The sequence below is a fragment of the Rhinolophus sinicus genome, linkage group LG16, assembly GCF_036562045.2.
Source record: "Rhinolophus sinicus isolate RSC01 linkage group LG16, ASM3656204v1, whole genome shotgun sequence".
Classification (NCBI taxonomy): Eukaryota; Metazoa; Chordata; class Mammalia; order Chiroptera; family Rhinolophidae; genus Rhinolophus; species Rhinolophus sinicus.
In genome coordinates this window covers 37,521,746-37,545,491 of record NC_133765.1, presented here as the reverse complement: position 1 = coordinate 37,545,491, position 23,746 = coordinate 37,521,746, and the positions used below count along the sequence as shown (strand labels likewise).

General features: G+C 51.0%; 1 protein-coding gene and 1 pseudogene across 1 annotated transcript in view; one reads left to right on the top strand and one right to left on the bottom strand.

Moving 5' to 3' along the window:
- TMEM132D (transmembrane protein 132D) overlaps positions 1–23,746 on the top strand; it is a 412,457-nt gene that overhangs the window by 377,555 nt on the left and 11,156 nt on the right. The gene's annotated exons all lie outside the window — the stretch shown is intronic.
- On the bottom strand, positions 12,671–12,763 carry LOC141569305 (U6 spliceosomal RNA; annotated as a pseudogene).

The following is a 23,746-nucleotide window of genomic DNA, read 5'->3' as shown; positions in this document are numbered from 1 at the left end:
AGAATGAAAATGAGATAATGCAGGTAGACGTGACAAGTCAGCCCAGCACATGGTGAAACAAATAGTCACTGTCGATAACACCACAAGCGTCAGAGCACTGGCCACCACCGAAGTCCTAGAGGCAGCGGCTCCAACAGCAGGCATTTACTTCACACAGCTCTAGATGCTGCAAGTCCCAGACCTCGGGAGGACTCCCTTGCTGGCTTGCAGACGGCTGCCTTCTCACTGTGTCCTCACTTGGCAGGGAGAGCAAGCTCCGGTCTCTTCCTCTTCTTATGAGGTCACTGATCCCATCTCGGGGGCTCTACTCTCGTGACCCTCATCTGAACCTAATCTCCTCCCAAGGGTCCCCCCAAGACAATCACATTGGGGAGTTGGGCTTCAACATGCAGGCTTTCGGGATGCAGACAGTCAGTCCATGTCACTGAGTGTCATCTTTTAGGTTTAGACATTGGTTTTAGCCGGTGTCATGTTCCCAGGGCTCTGTAGGGTAGTTTTTCTTAGGGAAGCAGATCATAACCTATGCATCCAGGGCCTGCCTGCCTCTGCAGTGGTGGTGCCATATCAGTGCTGTGATGGGGTCTAAACGTACACGGAGGGAAACAGCCTAGAAAGAGTCTAACCAGAAGAATTCAAGGCTCCCTGGGATGGCACTCTTGGTGTCACGATTTAACCTCGTATAGAGCTTTGTTTCTAGCAGCCCAGAGCGTCTCTTCTGTTTGAGCCAGACCCACCCATGGCCAAATCTTTATTTGTAACACCAGGCTGTTTCCAGTTTGGGGGCGGGTGTGGTGTTACAAATAATTCTACTTATGGAGAATGGCGTGGGAGGAACCAGGTCACGACAGGCGTCCTATGTTTGAGATGAATATTTTGCTGTAGTTACCTGCTTATGCTCAGCACACATCTGGCTCTCCAGACCTACAACCACTAATGCATTTATATATTTCCAAGTTGGTCGCAGGCATCCGTACACTTCACCTCGGGACACTTCAATATGTCTGTCATTAACTCAAGCTCTGTACTTGTTTTCAGCTCATTTATTTAGGAAAACTTATGTTCCGTGAAATGGACAGGTCTTCATAGTGTCACATGCTGAGTTTTGAGGAAGGGATATGCGTGTGTACCCTGAATCCCTGTCAAGAGAGAACATTTCTACTGTCCAGGAGAGTTCCTTCATCTCCCTTTCCGGCCAGCCCCAGCCGGCTCTAGAGAAACCGCGATTCTGAGATTCCCTCAATAGATTAGTTTGCCTGTCTTAAAATTTTATATAAATGGGGTCATCCAGTAAGTATGGGAGGCTTCTTTCAATAAGTGGAATGTTTTTGAGAATCATTCGTGTTGCAGTGTGAATCAATAATTCTTCTGACTGCTGAGTAGTTTTCCATTGTGTGACTACACCACTGTGTGTCTAAGTGTTTTTCTGTTGATGGACCCCTGACGTGCTGCCAGTTTCTAGCTCCTATGAATACTGGTACAGACACTCATATGCCTTTATGTGGACACATATTGTCACTGCTGTCACTGCTCTCCAATAAATGCATGTGTTTAAAATTTCTGGGTCATAAGCCGGGTATATGCTTCACTCTGTAAGAAACTGCCAGACATCCCCCCACCAAGTCTGAGAGTTCCACTTGTCCCACATTCTTGCCAACGTTTGACACTTTTCACCCTCTTAGTGGCAGCCACCCAGTGTGCGCGTAGCCAGCTGTGTGTTCCCAGTGGGGCCGGGGCACCAGGCATGTCGCCGCTGGACTCAGTTCAGAGCAAGTGCTATCTCAGTCAGCTCTTGCCACTAGCTGACCAGGGAGCAAAGTCCTGGTCAGCACGGCCCAGGAGCTGAAATGATCTCCCACCAGCTTCCACACCCCACGCATGTGTCGTGAGGGTTGTTTTCCTGAAGACTTTGCGTCTAAATCGAGCTGCCCACAAGGTGAGCGGCTGGGTTGCTGGAAAAAGTTGAAGCATCCAGGTCCTGAGTCCCAGCCAGAAAAGGAGCAGGAGGCCATTCAGCATCACAGCAAAGTCACACTTGAACAGACAGTGATTGGTGCCACCTCCATCCAGCCGGTACCTAAATGCTTCCCTTTCCTCAGAGTAGGTTGTGGGCTCGGGTGAAGAGGGTTAAGGGGTAAGAAGGTGGAGCTGGAGGGGAACCAACAAGTCGATCATCCTGTGTCACCCAGGGCAGAGACTTGCAGAAGTCACTGAGACAGTTGAACGATGAGGCGTTTTCAGAGGTGGGCAGGGCTGATGACGAACCAGGAGCCAGTGACAATGGGAAGCCCAGGGGCAAGGAGACGGAGCTGTGGCTGGACGCTGGATACAGTTATGGCCACCAGGAGAAACTGAGCACGAGGAGGCAGGAACTGCAGGCACCTGGCACAAGCAGGAGCCCAGCGGGCAGAGGTGCCGGGGACAGAGGCCCCGCCTTCCACCATCCAGGCTTGTTCCTGTCGGTGTCTTCCACTGGCCAAACCCAGCCCGGACTCCAGTGGGAGAGGACATCTGTGACCTAACCCACGGAGTCCTCTTCCTAGAGGAGGACAGGGGCAGGAAGCGGCAGAGAATGTATCTGGAGAGGCAAACAAAGAAAAAGTACCACCCTGGAGCTCATTTAATTCGTAGTAGCTGATGCTGGAAAGCAGGAGGGAGAGATTTGGATGCTGTTGGAAATGCTGTCTGCTGCAGCTGCCAGCACTGCTGCCTCACACGACGCGTCGTGTCTCCTCCCCATCTGAGCCACAGGTACGATTCACCCTTGTATCACGTCAACACTCCCGCCTTATTCTCAGGACACCTAGAACGCTCTTTTCCATAGCCACCCACTCGAAGGCTTGTCCAGAAATGACAGCTGCTTGCCCGGGACAAGGGCAGACTGGACGGCAAGGGGAGGTGCAGGGCGCCGTGATAGGTTCCCAGCTGCCTTTGAACCTCGCAGCCAGGGGGCGTCACTGGTCTGCACAGTCCAGCGGCCTTGACCTTGACGCTGGGATGGTGACCTTGCTAACCAGGTCTAAGACCAGCCTGCATGGTGACTCCTCACAGGCGTCGACGTTAACAGTCCACTGTCACATGTTCACTGGAGCGACCATAACAAAGTGCAATGGAGTGGCCATTCCGGAGGCTGCAAGTCCAAGCCCAAGGTGCCATCGGGCTGGTGTCTGGGGAGGGCTCGCTTCCTGGCTTGCAGACGGCCGCCTTCTCACTGTGTCCTCACGTGGCCTTTCCTCTGTGCGTGCAGGGAGAGAGAAGGGGAGAGTTTTGTGTCTCTTCTCTTCTTGTAAGGGCACCAGCCCTCTTAGAACAGGGCCCACCCTTAGGGTCTCATTGGATCCTAATTACCTCCTTAAAGGTCCAAACACAGTCACATTGGGGGTTAGGGGTTCGGTATGTGAACTGGGGAGGAGGGAGGTGGATGACACAGTTTAGCCATACCCCTCATTCCCCGAAGCATGACCCTGAAGAAGGTGGGACCACATGCTCCTCAACAAAATCTTTAAGCCTTTGTGCTGACTCTGAGTCACCCACACAGACGAGTGGGGTGCTCCTGATGGGCCCCCCTCTTTGGGTCATTCAGTACCCAATATGGGTACTCTGGGGACACGCCGCTCAGTATGGTTTTGGCAATCTGCCTGCTTCCCAGCAACTGTGGGGGCCCCACTCCAGGAGACCAGAGTTTTTGTCGCCTCTTTTCCTCAGGACAACGGCTGCTGCTAACACCACGTTCTCAGCATGATGAGATTCTGCCACGCAAACTAGGTCAGCCTCAAGGGCGCCTGCGGCTGCTTCCTCTAGACACAGGAGAGGACGGCCTCGTTTGGTGACCATTCCACGGGCTGTCCAGCCTGACCTCTGCCGAGCAGAGGGACCCAGAGAGAGGGTGGGCTTAGGAGGCGATGCTGATACAAAGTTTAGGAAGCCATTTTAGTAGCTGTCTGAGGACACAGGCAGCCAGGACCTGTCCCCACTCCACACGGCCACCAGCTCTAGCCCTCACGACAAGGTTTGGAAAGAGAGGATGAAAGTGAAGCAGAGGCTGTCACACGTCGTGAGAGGAAATCAAGAATCTGCAGGTTGGAGACTGACATCTGGAAGGAACAGAAGAGAAAGGTCTAGAAACACACAGTAGAGAAGACGGACAGTCCTGGATGGCAGGACACGGGCTACGCTCTTCTAGTAGCAGTGTCCACTCTGCAAAGGTGAGAACGGCCCATCCGTTCTGCCCAGCAAACCCTCGCTTCCTCCCGAAAGGTCAGTGAGAGTCTGGTGTAGTCCCCGTGTCCTTGAGGGCGTCTGGAGGGCGAAAGGGACTCGATGTTGTTCCCACACGGGGACACGGATGTGGAAAGAGCAGCAGTGTCATGACCCCGAGATCAAGAGGACGTGGCTGTGAAGCACACTGACCAGAAGAGGACATAGCTCTCGCTAAATTTCCGGTCTCAGGACCTGGAGGGGCCTCACCCTGATGGTGTGGTCACTGCCTGGAGCCCCCCAGCTCGAGAACAGCCGCCTAACGCCTGCTCGGCATTACCGAGCCTCATCACGGCACGATTTTTGCCCTTTCCAAAAATTCTGTGTGCTTCTCTCTGCTGTCATCTCTGGTTGTGCTGGAAGCTGAGGTGACAGGGAAGAGTTTGTCTATTCCCTGGCCCTGGCAAGAGGTCTTCTTAGTCCAAAGAAGGTTCTGAACCTGTTTGCTCGGCCGCCACACCAACCCCCTCAGAGGGCCAGCCACCTGTCTTGTCTCATCTCCCTGCGTGTCATTGGTAGATGTTTAGTCTCATAACATCTACCTGCTTTTTATCCTGCGACTTCCCAGGTTTCCTGGTTTTCCTGCAACCTCTCTGACACTCTTTCCTTCGTCCATTCACCCCCCTCTCAGGGTCCTACCTTCAGCCTTATTCTCTCTCTTTCTCTTCCTCACTCCTGACCCATTCCTGTGCCTTCACTTCTCAACGCTAAGAGAAGTGAACCAGAGTGTCCATCTAACCCCACTTCTGCTGAATCCCCACCGCCATGTTGGGCATTTCTCTGCCTGCAGTGACCCAACCACATCGCAGGTCAGCTCCTCTGTCACCAACCTGTCATCGCCCCCAACTCCTGACCTACGTGTTCTCTAAACATCATCACCAGCCGTTCAGTCACCCCCACTGGAAAGCTCCTGCCCTCCTCCAGCTCTCAGCTCCCATCAGTCACCAAGTCCTATCACATTTTCATTTTAGGGCAGGCGAAGAGCTTTCCTTCCTGTGCCCAGAACCGCAGGCTGTGCCCTTCTGCTGCAGCCAGAACACTTCATCGGCATGGTCAGGGATTTGTTAGTCCTTGTAGCTCATACTCCAAGGACATTCCTGATTTGGGGCAAACCCTATGTAAGGGACAGTCTCCATGTAAGGGTCAGTGTTGGCTTTGCTCTCAGGCAGAATGGACCACATAGGGTTCCATGGCCCACACTGTCAGCACCACAATGGAGAGAGCCATCCCTTTCCCCACGAGCTCGCAGAGTCCCGGAAGTGAGACTGACGGGCAGAGGCTGGGTTCCTTGCCCACCTCTGGGCAGTGTGAGCAGGGAGAATGGAATGGAAGGCTTGGCTTGCATGCCACTCACGGCCTGAGATGGGGGCAGAGCTGAGTCCCTGAGGAAAACAGGGATGCTGTGACCAACAGCAGAGACAGAGGCTGTGGGTGCAGACCGAGACAACAGGTGCCCACCAACACTTGCCGGAACTGACGCTGCTGCAGAGCATAGAGCCCTCGAGAAACAGCCGCCATGAGGAGCAGCTCACCAGGTGCAGGTGAAGGGCCGGACCAGAGCCCACCTCTGCTCACCAGGCCCTCGCCTCCGCTTGCAACGGCCGTGTTCTTCCTTCCTGCTCCACGTTCCGACGACCATCTCATCCCGCTCAGGCGACGCCTCAGCTCCAGCCTCGCGGAGAAATTTGAAACTGTTAGAAACAGATGGCCTGGCCTCCCACCTGCATCTGTAGTCGGTCCTCTCCCTCCCCTCTTGTCAGTGGGTGAGGTTTCCTTCCTCTGCTGAGAGGCATGGCTGCACCTGCTTTTCTCTGAATCCCACTGGCCGTCTCACCAGTGTCCCCTTTTCTGTCCTGCATATCCCATCCAGCGCTGTTTACGGCTGTCCTCCCCGGACATAAACACAAAGTTCTACCCATGGTAAAGGGGAAGAAAGGAATGATTTTCTGTGTCGGGTGTCCCTCCTGCTACTGCCCAGTTTCAGGCTTTTCCACAGCTTCACGTCTGAACACGCCACCCAACGCTCACGAGGTTCACCCCCATCTCCTGTTCCCTCTCAACCCCAACCCATTGTCACCTATTTTATCATTAGGTTAAAAACATTCTAGCCAAATACTTGCTGTTAAAAAAAAACAAAAAAAAAAAACACAACTACATTTCCTAATTTCATCTTACTTGAATTCTCAGCAACCTTTGACAAAATGGACCACAGTCTCTCCCTTGAAAAAACGCTCTCCCCTGAAACGCCATGGTACCCCCTTCCTCTTATTGTCCGCTCCATCCCTTCACGTGGCTCGTGTCCTTCGGGCCAAGCCTTGACATGTGTCCTTTTAGGGTGCCGTCCTCTGCCTCTTCATTTCCCGGGATGACGCCCATTCTGAGGGGCGTCACCCATTTCTGTGGTTTCGGCTAACTTGTGGGTCCAGTGAACGCCAGCTGATGATTTAGAATAGGAATTTCAGCCACTTGTATGTCCCGCTCCAGTATCTGTGCCACAAGCACCTCCGTGGTCACGTGTTCAGCCTAAACTCAAGATGTCCAAAACCAACAGCGTTATTTTTCCCTAAAAAACCTGCTCATCCACCAGTGCTTCCTGTTTCAGAAGCAGGGAGTCCTGACTCCCCTCTTCTCCATGCTGACATGTGCGCCCTCGGAGTCAGAAGGTCCCCTCGGCATCTGAGATGCGTCTTCCTGAATAAGTCTTCGAGCCGTCCTCCTCTCCCGTCTATGCCCGCTGGGCCAGGCTGCCTTCACCTGTCTGAACTTCTGCAACTGTCTGCGGAATCTCTGGGTCTCCTGTTTTCTTACCTTGCCCAGCCTTTCTGCACACGTGGCCTCTGAAATATAAACACGGCCACACTCGTCCCAAGGTGCTTCGTGCTTTCCTCCACTGCTTTCCAGCCACCGCTTTCCTCTCCATCCTCACCTGGACCCACTCACCCATCACTGATTTCTCTGGCCAAACCGAGTGGACGTCCACAGACACGCAGGGCTGTACCTCTCCCTCCCCCTTTTCCTGACAGAGTCTAGCCAGCACGTGACTGACAACTGCAGAGGACAAAGCAATGAAAGTATGTATGTCATAAGTTTTAAGTATAAGATTAATTACAATTAGCAAAGAACCACATTACGTTCCTAATAGTCATTAGAACTTTAAAGTTATGTCTGCATTGCAAGGACCAGATGGTCTGAGGTCTCATTTCCAGCTGCCATTCAGTTATCAGGGTGGACTTAGTATCAGCCACTGTGTTTTTATATAATGAGTGTGTTTCCTGTGCAGTTGTTAAGTTGGCAATGTGAATGGATTCTGCTGTGTTGGCATATAATCCAAATTCATAAAAGACCCGTGGCTCAGCACAGGGGACCTAAGTGTAAAACTTAGTGATGGAAACAGTCATGCGCGTTAGCTCTGGCCTGACAGCACCAGTAGTGGGCACGGCTCACGTGTAAGTCCGAAGGGCCTGAGGCAGGCCAATGTGGAAACAGGACGGTCATTCATGAGAAAGAAAAGAGACGAGTGAGGACGATGGTGACTCCCCGAAAATCGGATTCTATTAAACGGACGTGAAGCCACGGAAATGTTTGTGGCAGTTCCACGGAGGTGGCCTTCTAATAAAGCCCTCACACCCGCCCCATGAGGCGTTCGCTTCCAATCCCACACAATGGCTAAAGGTAAAGGAAACGGAACAGCACAGTCGCCACCCAAGACGTACGCACGCCTCGTAGCGCAGCGAGAGCCCGGGTTACACCACTTCTGAGACCTGCAAAGTCAGGGGCAAAGTGCCCGGTATGCGGCAGACACAGCGCGGGGCCGGGCCGCTGAGTTCCTTTATCAGACGGCATTCTATGTGGAAAAGCAATTACTCGCCTCTGTGTGTCCTCACAAACACTGTGTTTCCCAATTGTAAGGAGTCACCAATGTGTGTGTTTCTTACAAAACGGCTCTCGGTGTGTGAGGGAGATATGCTGAATGGCTTCGTGTTCTGTTCTTTATTTTGTGGTCTGTGTGGTCGTAACGCCAGAACGGTGTAAATATGATCAAAGACACACGGGGATGTGTCCCTTTAGGCGGTGTGCAGCCAAATGGCTGTGGTTACAGAACTGCCGAGAAGCAGCTGGTGCGTGAAAACCAGCATGAAGTCCTGGAAAATCAAACTGTAATGACCAAAAGTACACGAGCAGGTGCCTGTGGTCAGGTGGGGGCAGAAGCCAGGTCTGAAAGCATATTTAGGAAACTTGTCAGGGTGACGGGCTTTCCAGATCTTGGCTGGTGGTGCTCCCATGATTGTATAGTGACCCACACTCATCACATTGTGTGCTTGAAAGAGTTGAATTTTATCAGATGTGAGTACCACCCCCAATAAACAAAAAAAGAGGGGACGTTCACGGCAGGTTCGGAAATGCCTGTTTCTCTACAGACTTTAAAGTGCCCTGAAATAAGTGTGTAAGCAATTGTTTACTTAGCCAGCAACACTTCTGTGTCAGAGACAAGACATGAAACGTTCGTCAGCTGCCCATGGCAGGTGGCTTGTCCTGTAACCGAGTTTCCTCTCCTCCCCGCATGTTGGTGCCTTTGGGTCTTCCTTGTAACCGCGTGGATAGACAGGGTGGCACTGGTGGCTGAACCCATGGCTTACAGCTGGTGTCTGGTGGGTTAGGTGACCATTCTCGCCCATGTGGTGGGAGCTAAATATTCTGAACGTCCACACTGCATGTGACAGCAACTGAAAAAGCATTCGTACCTCCCAGCCCACACGGAGCGCACACACACACGCACACACACACGCACGCACACAGACAGACACGCACTCACCCTTCTCTGGAGCCAGAAACTCTACAAAAAGGGGTTGAGAGTCAGGCAGCGTCTCATTTGCCCCAGGCAGCGTCACACTTCCTCCTGCATGAGCTTGGAGAATTTTTTTTCTCTGTCTGGTTTCCTAACTAAACTAGGGCTCATCTTTCCTGCTCCCTGCAGGCTTCAAGGAATATTGCAACCACAACAACAACAAAAAAAAATAGCAGATTTTGGGCGAGGGGTGGATTTTAATGTGCTCTTACTGCAGGGGCCGTTTGTCATCAGAATGAAGGTGGGGTCACTGGTATGGATGCTACAATTAGAGACACAGCGAGGCGGGAAGAATGGGCCTCCTGTCATAGTATTTCACGGTTTCCAGCTTTGGAGTTGATGGATGATGGCAGTATGAAAAGACACTATCTGTCAACTTGTTTTTGCAGTGTTTTTGCCAGTTCAAAGGTCAGAAAAGTCCCAGCATGCCTCTTTGAGTTTTCCTTCTCCTGTGTCCCCCAAATAAATAAATATCATGAAGTTAGCTTGTTAATCTAAGTCAGAGGTTGAAAATTCAAGGTCCTTGGGTCGGATGTAACACATCACGTGTGCCCTTAACGTTTTTAAATAGTGGCCAAGATTTTAAAATCTGGAATTGTTACATTAGTGTTTATATTAAAAACAGGATTTATAGCTTCTCGTAGGAAATGGAATATCTGATAACACTTGACCCCCTTTTCACAGGCAAGATGATCTGACAGCTGGGAGGGAGCTTTCTAGTTCACACCTAACTCATTTATTTATGTTTTCTGCCCCTCTGTAGCCATTTCAGTTTGTGACCCCCAAAGGAAACTAGAATGTTAGAAAAAAATTTGGAAACAATCATACCTTTTTTTTTTACATTCAATATTATTTTATATGAATTTCAGGTGTACAGCTTAGTGGTTAGATATTTGTATAATTTAAGAAGTGATCCCCCTGACCCACCTACACTATACATAGTTTTTACAGTCATACCCTAACGAGAAGGAAGCCGTATTTGTGTTTGAGGGTCCATTAGGATCTCACATGGCTGAAAATAACGAGTACCTGACAACAGCAACAAAAGAAAAATAAAATCCCATTTGTGACTTGTGACGAGGAGTCCAGAGCTGCTCAGAAATGATAACAGGGAAGCAAGGTTTTCTTTCTTTTTACAGCAGCATCTTTAGCAGGTTGGTTTTCTTGCTCATGTCTGTTGCCTCATGGTTGCAAGAAGGCTGCCACACCTCCAGCGACAGGTCAACATTCCAGGCAGGAAAAAGAATGAAGCAAGAATGGGCGCAGACTATATCAGAAAAGCAAAACATTCCCAGAACCCATCAGCTCATTTCCCATTGGCCAAAAGGTATCACATAGCCACTACCACCTTCAAGGGAGTTTGGAAAGGTAGACGCATTACAGCACTGAACACTGTAGGGACAGAAATGGGTCAGATTCAAGATGAAGTGCATCAAATATGGTCTATGCAGTCCCTAAGACGTGGATTCAGTTTCCAACTTAACCACTTCCTGCCAGTTACTTAGTCTCCCTTTGGTCAGTGGAGGTAGTGATTGTACCGATCATGTAAGATTTTCATGGGAGTTAATGAGCCAGTGACTGTGAAATAATTCACACGGTACCTGACACATAGTTGGCAGTTATACAGGGTGATGATGATGATGGTGGTGATGATGGTGGTGATGGTTACTGGTTGTCATTTAGAACTTATAAATGGAAGCCATAGGCTTTTCAAATAGTTTCAAAATAGTGTGAATGTACCCCAGGTATGACATGCTGAGAAAAGCACATCACCTCTGTGGTTCTCTTCCCCAAAATGCATAACCTCAACCTAATCATGAGAAAACAACAGACATATCCAAATCAAGGGACGCTCTACCAAATAGCTGAACACTACTCCCCAGACTGGCAAGGCCAAGAGAGATAAAGAAAGACTGAGCAACTGCCCTCAGTTCTAACCTCTCCACCTTGGCCGGCCTTTCCAGTCTGCGTTCACGTGGCTCCCTCCACACTCAGCACGGCCGTGAGACCATGGCCATAGGCAGTTCCACTTGTTTCCTCACCTGGCCCATGACCAGACAGGATGAGAGAATGTCCCTTCACAGTCTCTAATTGGAAACAAAACCAGGGCAGGACTCGTATTGGCCCAGCAGGGGCTTCGGGCACTCTGTTGGGCCGGTTACTGTGGCCAGGTGCTGTGAGTGGGCCTAAGACATCTGCTGCCTATGGAACGGAGATGACATCTGTCCTGGAAGAAGCAGGACAATCAAAGATGTGGCCACTATGGGAATCATTTAGTTCTTTGCTTAAATGCCCAACATCCAGTGGTAATGCCAGGCCTTGAACCCAGCCTGTCTGTCAGCAAGGGTCAGGCTGCTGGCCACAAACAACCTCTGCTGACCTGCTGAGTCCCTAGGTCTCCCTCAGTCCCCAGGAACTTGCCAATCTCATAGCCCAAGTCTGCATCTCACAGAGTGAATAATGGTGAAGCACCTGGGCTCTGAAGGAGAGTTAATGAGACTTGAGCTGGCTCCATCCACTGCCTGCGGATGACATCAGGCAGCTACCCTCTTGGAGTTTCAGCTTTCTAACTGTTAAATGGGAATGATAACATCAATTATCTCATACATTGGTCAAGTGGAGTCTATTAAGTAATGTACACAAGGTCTTTGGAACAATGTCTGGCGAAGAATAAGGGCTCTGAAGCATTTCCAACCCCTGTGCAGGTCAGGGAGAGGAGTTACCATGAGCTGATGATATTGGTGTAAGCAGGAAAAGGAGCCAGTCCTGAACCCCAAGGTGGGCAGGAGAGCAATAAATCACCCCCATCACAGATCCACGCCGTTTGTCTGTAACCTTGTCCCTGAAGAGAACCGACATTCCAAAGCTGGGTGGAGAAAGTCCAGTGTCAGATGTAATTGTGTTGTCAGTAATTTGGATGTTCAGAACTCTTGCCTTTGCAAGTGACAAAAACCCAACTCAATAGTTTACACACACACACACACACACACACACACACACACACAGTATTGGTTCTGATAACTTCAAAATCCTGTGTGCTTCAGGTATGGCTGGACCCAGGAGCTCAAGGACTGTCCGCAAGCATCTGTCTTTCTCCATCCCCTGGCTTTGCTCCTTTCTCAGACAGGCCCTTCCACGAGGTGGCAAAGATGGTCTCCAGCAGCTCCAACTTTGCATCTACCAGCTCATTAACCCCAGAGGGGAGAGCATGTCTGTGTTCCCACAGCCCCACCAGCTGTCCTAGTTATAATTTTATCCTCCTAACTGTACCATGTGCCCACCCGGGAGGTAACTGGAGAAAACCAGGAAGCGAGGGGCTCTACTCAGTGAGGCCTGAGCCCAGCACCCACGTGAAGACTGTGGGGTGAATGCTGAAGAGACAAAGCACCCAATTTCCTCCACCACCACCATCCCCACACCCAGCCTAGATGTCTGTCTGCTCAGGTCGTCCTGGAGCCGATAGCAAGATAGAATCAGTCGTTTAACCTTTTCACTGCGTTACCTGATTTCAAGTTTGTTCGCCAAAATGCATCAAAAATCCACAGAAAATAATTAGGGTATTTATATTTTTTAAATATGGAACGCTTCACAAATTTGCATGCCACCCTTGTGCTGGGCCATACTAATCTCTGTGTCGTTCCAATTTTAGTATATGTGCTGCCCCGTATTTATATTTTTAAGTAAATGCAGTTAAGGCACTACCTTTTATTAAAATAAGTGATTACTTTCAAGTATACAAATTTTCTATTGTTATTCATTCTTGAAAAACACAACAATGCAGAAAAATGTACATCTACTTTCCTAAACTTCCTTTCTGGAACAGTGAGCTTCTCAGGTAAAGTCGAACGCCGTAGTCAGTGGCATGGAAATATCATTTGACTATAGGCGAACGTTACAGTGAAAATGTTAGGTGATTGTACTGGGAGAAATGCCTGTGGAGGATGGAGGGTGAAGGGCAGCAGGCAGGATGAGACAAAGCCTTCAGATGCAGACACAGGTCTGCACAGGCCCCAGGCCCATCCACGCCATTGCATATGGCGGCCCCTTCCTTCTTGTTTACGGCTGAGCAATACTCCTCTGTCTGTATCTGCCCCATTTTCTTGATCCCTTCCTTTGTCGGTGGACATTTGGGGAAATGAGGAGCTGTTCAGCAGGTGTCCCGTTCCAGTTATGCAAGGGGACTGGGCAGCAGAGGGGAGGGCGGGTGCAGCACGTCAGGTCCAGAGTCGCCCATTGGTGGCTGCCCGGCAGCTGCACACCCTGCAGCCACTCGTGATGAAGGGAAGCTGATCCGTGAGTCCCCACAGCCACAGCAGCCACGGACGCTAACCTAGAATCAGCGACAGGCCACTTACAGCCCCAGGGTTCGTCCGCAACCTCCAGGGGGGATGGAGACAAATCTCCTCTTTGTCTCTACTCAAAGTCTCTGGAAGTGGAAATGGTTGCTTTTAATTTACCAGGGAAACAATTAGTCATAATTTAACTATGTAGCAATTCCCCTAGGATAAGGACGATAGTCCTATTTCCTCAAGACACTCTTTCTATAAATATAGGAACTTAAGATACGTATACGAGGTCAGACAATTAAGTTCGCGAACTCATCCTAGAAAAAGTGCTACAGACCTCTGCTGAATATCACTATGGTCACCTTCCAAGCACTCCCCTTGGGAAGCTATGTACTGATGCCAGCGCCTAGTCCACCCTTCAGAGCAATTTTGGAACTTTTTCTGGAATGGCCATCACAGCTGTCGTCATATTACGCTTGATGCCCTGAATGTCATCAAAATGTCTTCCTTTCAACATTTCCTTTATTTTTAGGTAAGGAAAGAAGTCACTGGGGCCAGATCAGGTGAGTAGGGAAGGTGTTCCAATACAGTTACTTATTTACTGGCTAAAAACTCCCTCACAGACAGTGCTGTGTGAGCTGGTGCATTGTCGTGATGCAAGAGCCATGAATTGTTGGCGAAAAGTTCAAGTCATTTAACTTTTTCACGCAGCCTTTTCAGCACTTCCAAATAGTAAACTTGGTTAACTGTTTGTCCAGTTGGTACAAATTCATAATGAATAATCCCTCTGATATCAAAAAAGGTTAGCAACATGGTTGCAACAAGTTGGCGAACTTAATTGTCAGGCCTCATATGTTATATAATATATAGGATATGTTGTAATATTGTATAATTATGTTATACATAGTATATAATTTATAGCATATAATTACCTATTTTAGGTATATGATATATATTATATATGCACCCATATGTGCACACTTATATATGTACATGTGTGTTTTTTCTGCTACTTTATAAACGCATTCTTGGCAAACATACTTAAAGGAAAACTGTTTTTTTCCTTTTTACAACAGTTGATTGCATCAGCTTTTCTTTCCTTTAAAAATGCTTTTTAAATTATTGCAAAAAAATGAAATGACAGTGCAGTGTGGGATAAAACTTAGAATTCTGCTCTTTTGTCGACAGAGGGTAATTGCTTTGTGCCCATGAATCTTTGCAGTCTGGGTGTCAGCAATTTGGGTGGCTAAATTTGAAATCATTCGAGTGAAGCGTAGCTAAAACTCAGTATTTGTCCTCCTGCAAAAGTTTGGAAATATTAAGAAAATGTTTGCTTTTAATTTGGGACATTTCATTAGAAGTTTCTGAGAGCAAAGATTGTGTGCGCTTAGCACGACTTAAATTATTAGGAGTTCTTGGGGTCTGAGAGGCACCACTGGAATTCAGAAAAGTAGAGCTGGATTGTATTTGCACATGAACTCTGCAGTGTTGTTTGGCGGTTCTTTCCTCGTGATTTTTTTCACGTTTTACTAAATATGTTTTTAGTATGCTGGATTCTGATACTGGGAGCGACAAGCAATTTTTAGGGGAATTTCTTATACACAGGTGCTTGTTTTCTCCAACAATAGGCACCTTTAGACCCCCAAATCAAGAGAAGGCACTGGAATCTGGAACACTGTCTGTGCTCTGTGAAGATACATGCCTGTGAGTGTATACATGCATACTTATGTGTTCACGTGTGTGAGTGTATACATACATGTTCACGTGTGTGAGTGTATACCACATGCTTGTGCGTTCACACACGTGGTGCATGAGGCTGTAGACACACGGTTGCATACAAAAGCGTGATTTGTTTCTAGGCTTTCGTTGGTACTTTCAGTCTCTGTATGTCATGCTCTTGCACGTAAAGTAACTGAATGAGGGTTTGTGTTGCCGGTGTCCACCCGGCCGCACATGGACCTCCCGAGACCTGTGAGAAACACAGATGCCGGGCCCCACCCTGGCCCGGTGGGGTCAGAACCTCGAGGCGAGGTCCTGGCATCGGTGCCTCTGGAGCTCCCGGGTGACAGTGGCGTGGGCTGAGCCCCATCTGCCCTCAGTCAGCATCTGGGCAGCCCAGCACCCCCGCAGCTGTGCTGCTCTCGCCGTCTCCGCGTGCGAGTGCTCAGAGCACGGCCCTGCCCAGACCTCTCCCCCGACCACCTCATCCTCTCCTCCTCACCGTGTGTCTGTCTCCCTGACCTTCTGCTCCGAATCTGTGCATTTCCTTGGTTGTTGTCACTGTCTCTTCCTAGAGTGTAGGTTCCATGAGGACAGGTCTTCATTTTAACTGTTGTACCCCAAGTGTCTAGAACATTCTAGAAAGTACTTGTGGCAGGTGGGGCTCCCCTGAAGTGGACCCTGGTTGAGGATGTTCATTAGGGAGCCGCCCCTGGAGTGGGGCCACGCAGGGTGGGGCAGAGGGAGAAGCTGAGGGCCCTGCAGCCCCCAGGAGGGCTCAGAAGACCCCGCAGGGGTCCTGAGGCTTCAGTGGCCCTCGGAGGCGTCCTGAGCTGGAGCAAGGAGGCTGGTTTTCTGTGCCCTCACACTGACCGGCCACTGGATGGGATGCTTTTCCCTGCTGAAGCCATTGCCAGAAAGCTGACCCTGGGGCTTGCTCCAGCACCAGCCGGCAGCGAAGGCGCTCACCCTTCCTTCCTAGCGAGGGGCCCTGGGGGACCTCACAGCAAGCGCCCCAGTGCTCCGTGAATACAGCAGAAAATGTGTCTTCCTGGTTTCCGCCAAAAAACGCCTTGGTTGTTGAGCTTTTGTGCAGCTCCCTCATTGTGGAAAGCAGTCCCAAGGTACAGACTTGGAGGGTGAGGAGCATGACGCAGGGAGTGGGGGAAGCACGTCTGAGGCTCCAGAACCCATCAGCTGCAGGCAGCGGGGATCGGCCCTGCTGGGGACGCTTGGAGGAGGCATGCAGATTGCTCCCACCGAGGGGGCATCTCCCAGCAGCCCCCACCCCTGCTGGGCAAGGGCTGCAAGGCCCCCCAGCTCCCTGCACTTTCCAGTATGCAGGCCTCCCTGTGGCCCAGCAGGAGGGTGGCCACTATCCCGGGTTGCCCAGGGCTGACTCGGTTAATGTCCCAGACGCCCGCTCTTCAGTCCTGGGCAGCTCCGGGCAGTCGGTCACCCTCCTGCTGGGCAGGCTCTCGCAGGTGCCCACATGGCAGCCACAGAGAAGCCTCAGGGCAGAGAGCAAGAGACTGGAGCCAGGTGGGTGCTGGCAGGTCCACCACAGCAGCTGGCGCTGGCAGCCACCACTTTGGTTAAAAGGTGGGCGAGAGGAGATGACACAAGACACATGGGGTGACCAGTGTAAATGTCAGCCATCCTTGCACTCCCTCTTGTCAGCCAGGCGTCTTCACTCAGAAACGTAGGGGCACCAATTAGGTGAAAATCTGCTGTGGTTCAATGAGTTGTCCTTTTTTTTTTTTCTTTTTTAATGTCACCTTCCACTGTCAACCTGCACCAAAATCTCGGGTAAAACAGTGTTTTTAAAGCCCCCATATTTAGCAAATGCTGGGGAGTGGTTACCTTTTCGTGAACAGCCATTTCCTTGTGCATTTGGCTTACTTGCTTTCATTTGCATAAGGACAAGAAATTTGGCTCTGAGGAAACTTTCCAGACCCACCAGAAGCCACAGGTCTAGGCAGGTGGCCCCACATCTGCCTGTCATTGAGTCTCAGGTGCCCTGATGACACTTGCCTCGGCCCCTCCAGAGTTGTTGGGATCCAGGGTGCGTGAGGCCTTTGGCGTGAGGAGGTACAAACGTCTGTCTGTGCAGCTTCCAGAAGGTGCGTCCGTCTTCCTTTCAAAGGTCGGAAGCAGGAGAAGCAGTGCTCTCCCTGTGGGAGGGAGTGAGTCTCAAACATGTAATCAAGCAAATGTGTGTCTGCGCCATTAGCACAAGTCTGACCCGACAGCTCGAGGCAAACGCGTGCATTGATGTTACGAGTCCCTCTCGCAGCCTCCGTGACTGTCGGGCAGGCTGCGGGACTTTGCCATCGTCTCCCCTCGGAAAGTGTCTTGGAAGCAGTCGCGTTGGCTCGGGCTGCGTACTTTTCCCTTAGATGTCGTCCCCAACTGCACGGCGTCATGAGCCCAAGGTCACCTCAGATGTGACATCCCGTCGTGGGCGCCCCATGTCCGCCTTCCAGGGACAGGTCTCTTAGCACTGATGACAGTCCTTTCCTGGGGAACTTGGCCCTTGTTTGTACTTGCTGGATGCAGATCATGACGAGGAAAGCTGTTTGTTAATTTAAAATTTAAGTGCTACTAAGATAGAGAAAAGCTCTCCATGTTATCAGACTCGAAAAATGGATTAAAGCCGAGCCCTGTGTGAATTCAAGGAGCTCTAACTCAGTACCAGGTGCACGTGTTGTAGCTGCTCTTGTACGACCACCACCACCCCCCGCCACACACATAACACACACACACACACCCCGACTGCTGCCTTGGTTTTGTTCTTCAACTAGCCAGGGCCCTTAGACCCACACGGGCACTTGCAGCCTGGAGTGGGTTAGTTACGCGACACGTTGCCCACGCTAATGACACCACGACAGAAGACGCCCACGGTTGCATTTCCTTCTGCTAACGGTGACGTCTCTCCTGCCCTCATACACAGTCAGGATTCTGCTGGGCACAGGTCCGGGGGCCAGAAACTGCTGGAACAGGAAAAACTAGAGGCGACAGAGGGAAAGTAGTGCCCCCAAGGTCCCAGAGCCACCCACGATCTCTAAGTGGCTCTGGAAAGCCACTGAAATCGATGCCACCCACACAGACAGGAGCATATGGATGTAGACGTGAATATCGGTGAGTTCAAATGCCCTGTATGTCTTGCAGGGGCTAACTTGAAAGCATGTGTACTTCTTACCACACAATGAGCAAACGTAAACGATATTTCTTGGGAAAACTTACAGGCAAAGCAGCAGCATGCAATGCCTGTCCTGCGCGCTGTATAAATTAGCGGGAAATTGGGGATGGGGCGGGGACGCCGTGTGGACGGTGTTTCTAGAGGAACTTTCTGGCCAGAAAACAGACTGTGTCACTGAGCTCTGCAAAGGGTGATCTGTGTGCCGGCTCAGGTGAGCGACTGGTCACCTGTGAGATACCTGTAAATACCACTGGTCATCAGTGAGATAGATGCAGAAGTCACGAGTAAGCATTCGGAAATGTTCATAGCAACTCAACCCCGTCCCATCCTCCAGACACAGCTTTATTGTATGCAAGCCGTTCGTCTGTGCTGGATTGGAAATTAAAGACCTTTCTTTATCACAGAACAAGTAAGAAGCCTGAGCTGGAAGAATTGTGCTCTTCTCTTGGCGTGACTCAGACCCACTGAGACAGGTTCTGGCTAAATTTGGAAAGGGGGAAGGAACGAGTTTTCAGGATGTGTCTCAACTCCCACAAGTGTGTTTATCAGCGGGGTCTAGATTTTTCAAATATCGACGTGCATGATCCTTGTAGAAATGACCACACTTCCAGGAACGCGTCACATGGTTTCTGAGTCGGTTTGCATTATCACTCCATGCGAACCGACAGAAAAGCATGAAGCATCATTAATAAACGCCAGGCATCTCACCCCCGGCCCCCCAGCCCTGTCAGGAAATGCTTCATCCCAAAGGTAAACACTCCGTTTTCTTCTTGTCTTCGTCTCAGGATTAGTTTCAGCCAGTCACTCCATTGTAACGAGATGGGGAAATGTAATTACATTAATAGCTTGTGCCAGAACCCCTCTCAGAGAGGAAACTGTGTTTGTTGTCTGAGAGGAGAAGCCCTTACAAGTGTTGGGGTGAAACATGTCTGTTTAAGGACCAAGCAGTTCCACCCCAGGGAAAACGAGGCATCATCCAAAGCTCATAGGAGAAGGGTCACAGCAGCTTGTTTGGTGGTCGCCAAAAGCTGGACATGACCCAGGGCCCATCAGCAGGAGAATGGACAAGCCCAAGGCTGCACGTTCATACGTGAAACACTTCCTGGCAACACAGAACCGAGCAATGGCTGCATCCACACGCCCAGCGCTGAGCAGATGGAGTGGAAACGCGAGAGAAGACGCTGCGTCATTCTTCTCTGTGGAGCTCTCGGACGGGCGACTCTAATCCCTGGGGCAGAAGGCAGAACCGTGGTGAACAGGCGGGGGTGATGGTGAGAGCAGCCAGAGGCTTTGCGAGGGCTGGGTTTTGAGTCGTGGGGGACACATCTGTAAACAGCCACCGAGCTGTGCCTTACGATGCGTGCACAGCCGCGTACGGAGTTACAGGGACCTGTGCTTCTCAACCAGACTGATTACCTTCAAATACTCAACAAGTGTTTTATGAGCCCCCCTTAAAATCTCGAAGGGAATTCACAGATAATGTCAGCTGCTGACAAGATCATTTCACTTGGATTAATATAACGCCTAAATGGATACAAAGTAAAATTGGAATGAATTTATAATAGAACGATCCATATCTCAACACACAGCTTCTTGAGCATAATTCACTAGGTCATGCGGTGAGGCCGGTGGCCTGCGGTGACGAGGGCACAGGGCTGCTGCGAGGTCCACTCAGCATCATGAGTGGTGAGGAGGTTTCCCGGGGTGGGCAACAAATCTGGGTAAAGTTACAAACAAACAAACACAAAGCACCCCTTCGATTCAGCCCAAGTTTGCATTCCTGGAAATGCAGTGTTTTCTGCATTAAGCTACAGTGTAGACAAACACAGCTTTCCCCTTGTTTGGCGGGACATTTAAGCGTCGGAGCGCGGGGCTTTTCTCTGTAGTGTGGGACTGACGGGGACACTGCAGGACATTGAGTCCCGTGACCTGTGCCCCCTAAACGTCAGTGTGCCCTAATCTTCGCGACCGAAACAAACACTCCCATAAAAAACACTGCCGCACATGTGCCAAACACCCCTCGGGCAGTTTTGCCCCAGGGAGGTCTACGGCTCTAAGCGAGTGTCTCACCCCCAGGCTGTGCGCGGACACTGGCTCCTGCTGCGTCAGGCAGGCCACTGAGCCCACGCTGAGTCCACCTCTGTCCTGGTCCCGGTGACCAAAGGGAGGGTGTAAGCGGAAGTTAGTGACACCTGCTGTCTGTCTCGGGGCAGGCGAGTCAACAGCAGGGAACCTTTATTCACAATGTCCTAGGGGTGCGGTGGGGCGGGAGGGGCGGAGCCTTATGTCCATCCAGGTGGCAGGGGAGGGAAAGGGGCCACTTCTGGGCGCTGCTCACATAGACTCATTTCTCTTCCATGCGGACGAGGAAGGGGCCGAGCCTTCCTCTGTGTGGCTTTGCTCTCTGTCAGTCTCACCCTGACCTCCTGTCCCCTCGTGCATGTGATCAGCATAAAGTGACAATGCTGGGTCATCAGATGCCCCCTGTGGCCCAGTCCCACACTGTGCAGCCATGTGAACTTGAGCAAATGTCCTGATTGCATCATGCCTCGTTTTTCCTAGCTGTCCAGTGGGCATCGTAGTAACTCCCTCCTGGTCGGGAAGCCCTCCGTGCAAGCTGTGTGTGTCACTGAGGTGTCAGGCCCCTGAGCTGCTGTCCCCTGAGCTCCCTGCTGGGCCCCAGGCAGTCAGCCTGGCCATCTGCTCTTAAAACAGGAAAACAACCTCTGGGACTGTATGGGGGCTGTATCACCTGTCCAGCTGCCGTCACCGCAGGCAGGGAGGCTCAAACAACAATTATTTTGTCACAGTGGTGGAGGCCGGAAGTCTGAGATCAACCTGTGGTCAGGGCTGGTTTCTGCCAAGGCCTCCATCCTTCCCGCTTCGTCCTCACGTGTCTGTCCTCGGTGCAGGAGTGTCCTAATGTCCTCCCGCCCTCATGGCCCCAGTGTAACTTCATCAGCTCTTCAAAGGCGCCGTCTCCATTCACACTCACATCTGAGGTCCTGGGAGCTGGGCCCTCAACATATGAACTGTGGAGAGCACACAGTCAGCCTGTAACAGTGCAGGGGAGCACACAGTCAGCCCACAACAGGGCCATTTCACGCTCAAGCCGCCTCTCTCTCCCTCCGCACACGTAGCGTCTGCATGGATCTGGGCTGTCGGCCTCGGGCCCCCGGGCACGTTCTGCCAGGGCCCCTCCCCTCAGTGTGACCATTGAAAACTTGTCTCCTGGCAGAACAGTGTGTTTCACGTTAGCAGACCCCATGAGCCTCCCAAGAAATCAGCCTAAAGCAGCGAGCTGGGTAAGTTCTCGCCCATTAGCTAGTCCGGTGTAGCATGTCCCTGATGGCGATGGGACTCTGCGCCTCGGTTTGTCACTGGGAAAATGGGGTGACAGTACCTGCCTACTTGACTCACTGTGAAGATTTCAAATGGAATCAGGTGTGAGGTGCTTGGCAAGAGGCACGTGCACAGCTTGGCTCTCTCTCCTGAAGCCACTATATTAACGTATCATTTAGTCCAGGATGAAAACTGATTCCTGAAAGGTAACACCTAGTTGGCGAAATAGATGCAAATATTCCTTTAGGCTGTCCACTTTTGCCAAAGTTAAGGGGTGGAGGGAGCAGAATTTCAATATCCTTAGCTCTAGCTCTTTAAAAAAGGGAAGAGGAAAACATCAGAAGAACATAAATTTCACCACGGATGTTGGTGATATTTAAATAAGATTTATACTCACACAGCATTTAAACAGCAAAAAAAGGAAATGTCATTAAATTCACATAAGTGCCAGACTGCACACTCCAGAGTCAGAAATATGAGCTGTGGCCCCGTAGCGGGACCGCGTGGCGGCTGGAAATGGATATAAGGAGTTCGGGAGTTTTAATGCTTCATTCCCTCCAACCGTCAGCATTGTAAAGTGGTAGTTAATAAATTATCTGACATGTACAGTTAGTCATATTTTAACAAGAAGGAACAAACGGGTCTCGTCAGTGCCCCTGGACTGACACATTTCCCCAGGAACTTTGTAATGTTTAATTTCAGGCAGTGACGGGGAGCTGGAGGGAAAGGCGGGTGTCAGGGGACTGGAGGGGGCGTTGCGCCCCATCTGGCTCCTGCGGGAATGCGCCCCAGCCTGTCTGTCCTGCCCAGGATGCTGCCTTGGGGGACCACCGTGTCTCCCCGAAAATAAGATCCAGCCAGACCATCAGCTCTAATGCATCTATTGGAGCAAAAATTAATATGAGACCCGGTCTTATGTTAATTTTTGCTCCAAAAGATACATTCGAGCTGATGGTCCGTCTCGGTCTTATTTTTGGGGAAACACAGTAAGCTGTGTCCCCAGGCTCACGTCCCCGGGAGCCCAGCCCGAGCCAGGCACCACATGCATGGACTTCATGAGGAAAGCCCTGGAAGTGACAACAGAAACGCTTCTTCTCACGGTTCTAGGTCCCCAAGGGCTCGCAGGGAGCATCTGTTCCCTGCCTCCCCCAGGAGCCCGTGGCAGTGGTCGTTCCGGACAGTGGCCACATCGTCCAGTGTCTGGTGGCCTTCACATGGCCTTCCCCTGTCCCATGGTCTCAAACCCGCTCCTGTACATGGACCTGCGATTGCACCTGAGAGTCCTGCCTGCTCTCCTCTCGAAACCCTCAGGTTAACGACACCTGCTGTGTCAGTCTCCCTCCCGCCCCTGTGCCATGCGGGGCCTTTCACATCCTACCCCTTTTCTGCTTCCTCTGAATGGGCTCAAACATATGTTTTTTAATCAGAGCATAGTTGTATATAATACACTGTTACGTCAGTGGCTCAGTATTTGTGTCCCTCATGTGTATACAAACGAGATCGCCACAAGAAGCCTGGTACCCATCTGTCACCCTGCCAGGTGATTGCATAGTGTTGACTATGTCCCAGTGCTGTATGTCACTGGGAAGTGACAAAGGACAGAGAACTAGCAAGGCCACAGCTGCCATAACTTGCAGCAGCCCCTCTGAGTCATAGCGTCATAGCCAGAAAGAAGATGTCAGCCCCCTCCTCCCAGGCCAGAGTCCCCTCCATGTGAGAATGGCAGCAGGCAGGGCAAGGTGGCACCATGGACCCCAGGCCGGGACTCATGGGCAGCAGTGCCCCCAGGCAGGTGTCATGCCCGAAAGCCCCAGGCTGACAGGCTCGGCAGCACCCTTTGACGTCCCACCAAAGCCTTTCCCGGAGGCTGCAATCTTTGCCTTCTCCTCAGATCCTCAACTTCCCCCAAACCCGCCTCCAAGATGTAGCAGCAAGGCCCAGCACACGTCACTCCTCCCTGATTTTTGTAGAGTCATTTGCATACCGTGTCAGTCATTAGAAAGTCCTTAGCATTAGGACGGGAGGCCCCAGGCCCTGCCTGTCTGTAACAGAGACTCTCCGCTGGGACCCCGTTACATTCCAGCTCATTTGGTGTTG